This window comes from Odocoileus virginianus, unplaced genomic scaffold, assembly GCF_023699985.2.
Source record: "Odocoileus virginianus isolate 20LAN1187 ecotype Illinois unplaced genomic scaffold, Ovbor_1.2 Unplaced_Contig_20, whole genome shotgun sequence".
NCBI lineage: Eukaryota > Metazoa > Chordata > Mammalia > Artiodactyla > Cervidae > Odocoileus > Odocoileus virginianus.
The window spans coordinates 482,660-486,409 of record NW_027224337.1 but is presented as its reverse complement, the minus strand read 5'-3'; the positions used below and the strand labels follow the sequence as shown (position 1 = coordinate 486,409).

The window sequence follows — 3,750 nt, the reverse complement described above, 5'->3', positions numbered from 1 at the left end:
AACAAAATATTCAAACAGATATTTCAAAAGCAAAGATGACAAGCAGAGATAAAGATGCTCAACATCTTTAGTCATTAGATAAATGCTAAAATAAAAAACAGTAAAATACCAACACACTCTTACTAAAATGACTAAAAAAATAATAATAATAAAGCTGACCATACTAAATGTTTGTGAGGATGTGGAACAAGTAGAACTTTTGTACACTACTTGTGGGAATGTAGCAGAGAAATATTCTGGAATAATTTTAACAGTGTGTGTGTGTGTGTGTGTGTTTTGTTTCATGTATATCTGCTATTCTACTGTTAAATATTTATTCAAGAGAAGTGAAAATACATCCCTGACCAAAGACTTGCATATGAATGTTCATAAAACCTTTTTTGTAACATACTGGACTATATTGTAAATAAACTGGAAGCAAACCAAATGTTCAACAACAGATAAATGGATAAGCAAATTTTCTTTTTCTTTTCTTTCTTTCTTCTTCTTCTTTTTTTTTTTTAAGCAAATTTTCATGTATCCATGAAATAGAATACCACTCAGCAGGAAAATTATTTGCATAATTAACCCAAACAATAACTTGATGAAGCTCAGTGACTGTGAGTGAAAACAACCAGACTAAAAAGATTACATTCAGTAATATTTCACTTATATAACGTTTAAGAATTTTATACAGCTAATCTATAGTGACAGAAAGGATGTCAGTGGTGTCAGGTTTGGACAATGCATGGATCACTAAGGTGTACAGGGAATTTTGAAAGTGATGATATGTTAATAACTTGACTCTAGTGATAGCTTCATGTGTGTATATATATGTAGCAGTGCTTTGTTTTTATTAGTCTTTGTACTAAAAATTCATAAGACACAAGGTATTTAAAGATGTTTATGGTATGTATGAATAAACAAATAGGCAGCATTGAACTTTATTCCTTAATAAATAATACATTTTCTAGTTTAATGAAAATCTACAGTTCAAGAGGCAGTGGTTTCAACTATACATTATCAGTATTTTTGATTAACTGGCATGGTGCCTTTTCTCAGTTTTGTCTACTAGTGGAGAAATTTTTGCTTAGGGACAAAACTCTTATATACTACTTCCAAATAGCATCAAATTCAGTAATAAGACTAATGGAAAGGCTAGTGATAGTGTTATTAGATTTAATCAAATTGATTTGTGGGTCTTTTTAAAAGGAAAGGTTCTCAGCTTTATATATGAGGTCCTAGAGAAGTATAAGAATGATCTGTTAACATTCATGGTTTGAAAAATGAATAGATGCTGTCAAATCACATATACACAGACTAGTACAAATGTCCTCATCTATGAAGATGTTTTCCTCTCATTTTGTTGGGATTTTCTTTTATCTCTTTCTTCAGTGCTCTTTTGCTAAAAAAGGTTTGATCATTCCTTCCTGTATTTGCTTAGTCTTTATTCCATAGATAATAAAATTCAGAGTAGGTGGTGTAAACAGGTATATGTTAGCTACAAAAGTGTGAATGCTGTGAGAGATTGTATGACTCCCAAATCAGTGGGTACAAAAGGTGAAGAAGGCTGGGACATAGGTAATTACGATGGCACAGATGTGGGCAGTGCAGGCACTGAAGTTCTGCTGAGCCTCTGCTGAGGACAGGCTGACCACTGCCTCGAGGATCATGGTGTAGGAGACTGTGATGCACAGGATGTCAAAGCCCCCAATCAAGAGGGCAACCATCAAACCATAGATGGCATTGACCTTGATATTTCCACAAGGCAACATGGCCAAAGACATGTGGTCACAGTAGGTATGGAAAATCATATTGCCTTTGCAATAGGGCAGTCTTTTGGTGAGTACTGTAAAAGGAATGACAAGGACCATGCCTCAAAGGAAGGTGAGAAACCCACCTTAGCAATGACAGAATTGGTAAGGATAGTAGCAAAGCATAGAGGGTAGCAGATGGCCACATAGCGGTCCAGGGCCATTAGCATGAGCACCTCAGATTTCACCCCTGTGAAGTTGTGGAGAAAGAACATCTGCACCAGGCAAGCACTGAAGCTAAGCTCTTTGAGATCAAACCAGAAAATGCAGAGCATTTTGGGTACAGTACTTTGTACACTGAACAATGTCAGTGAAGGAGAGTAAGGCTAAGAAATACTACATGGGCCAGCATAGGGACTCCTCAAGATAAATGAGATAGAGAAGCCCATAATTCCCCAGTACAGTCACAAGGTACATGGAGCAAAATGGGAGGGAGATCAGATGTGTGTACTTTCTAGCCCAGGTACCCCATTCAATATGAATGATTCTGGGGTCAATCTAGTACAGTTGTAACCACGCATGGTGGCCAATAGCGGATATGTCACTTTCTTCAATTTTGATGCATCTCTGAAAAGAAAGAGTTTAAGAAATATACATTAATGTATTAGTTATTATTTTAACATTTTTGCATAAATCATCTCAATGATATCAATTACCCATAGACAAATTATTATATCATAGTTTAAAAAAATTGATATTAGTGAGGTACCATTGGCTGTAAGTCTTGGCTTTTTACCACAAAGAATGCATATATATATATATATATATATATATATATATATTTGTATTTTTTCTCCTTTTAATCCCTTTAAGATCTCAAATTCTATGTTATCACCTAATCATTAGTATAATTTTGACCAAAGATAATATGTCAACTAGTGAGCATTAAGATGGTTAACAAATTTTTTACCAGGAAATTGTAAAGTGAGTTGTAGGAATTTTCCTACTTTCTAACTGTGGATATGGGTAAGGAGATCTGCTTACCAGCACGAGTATCAGCTGTTCTTCAGGTTCTAAGATAGATTTCAAAACATTGTCAATTATATTCTTGGTTATTCCTCTCTTCATAATCTAGACAGGTTGATCAGCAGTAGATAATGAAAATGGACTCATTAGTAAGGGAAAGCACTAATACCTTTATGTGGCTAAAAAGTGATATGAAACCTTCCGCACAAATACACTGGCACCACTTCAGAATCCACATTACTCTTTCAGGTTGCTGTTCGTCTCTTTATCTTTGAAACTAAGTCCCCCAAGAACTAAGTTCCCCTGCTGATTTTATAATTAACCTCTCTATCCAAATCTTTATTCCCTTTTTTGTCCCCCACCACTCATTCCCCTCAAGATTGAGGTGTATAAAAGAAAATTGAATTGAAATCAAGCAGGATCCTATGGGATGTCCCAGGCACAAGCTCTTTTGTGTCTACCTCTTGTTTGTGGAATAAAACTTTAGTCTCCTAGATCTCCCCAAGTTCCAAAGAACAGGCTCAAGCAGTTAGTTATTCAAAAAGGGGTAAAAATGGGAACGAAGAAGGTGCAGTCAAACAAGGAAGGAGGTAATAATAACTTAGGAGATACGTCAAACTATAGGATTGCATCATAAGGATATAATTTTCCTAGAGGAAAGCAGATACCAATATCTAACACAAATTCTTCAGTTTTTTTTTTTTTTTTTTTTAAACAAAAGCCAGTCCTCTGCCCTGTCCTCTTCCCCCACCCCCAGTCAGGTGGAAACTGCTGACCTCAAACATGTAGACCCTGGGCTGGAGTCAAAAGATTGATGATGTTAAGTCCTGAAACACCACCACCACCCTACTACCTCACCTAGTCAGAAAATAGTCTATGGACTGATCACACTTAATGAGCCTCTTTCCTAACACTGTCTTTAAAAAAATGCTTGCTTAAAAGACGCCAGGGAATTTGGGTCTTTTGACAATGAGCTGCTCATTTTTCCTTG

General features: G+C 35.8%; 1 pseudogene; it reads right to left on the bottom strand.

Annotated features, from left to right (window-relative positions):
- Positions 1–1,370: 1,370 nt before the first annotated feature.
- On the bottom strand, positions 1,371–2,314 carry LOC110149223 (olfactory receptor 52N1-like; annotated as a pseudogene).
- Between the last annotated feature and the right edge of the window lie 1,436 nt (positions 2,315–3,750).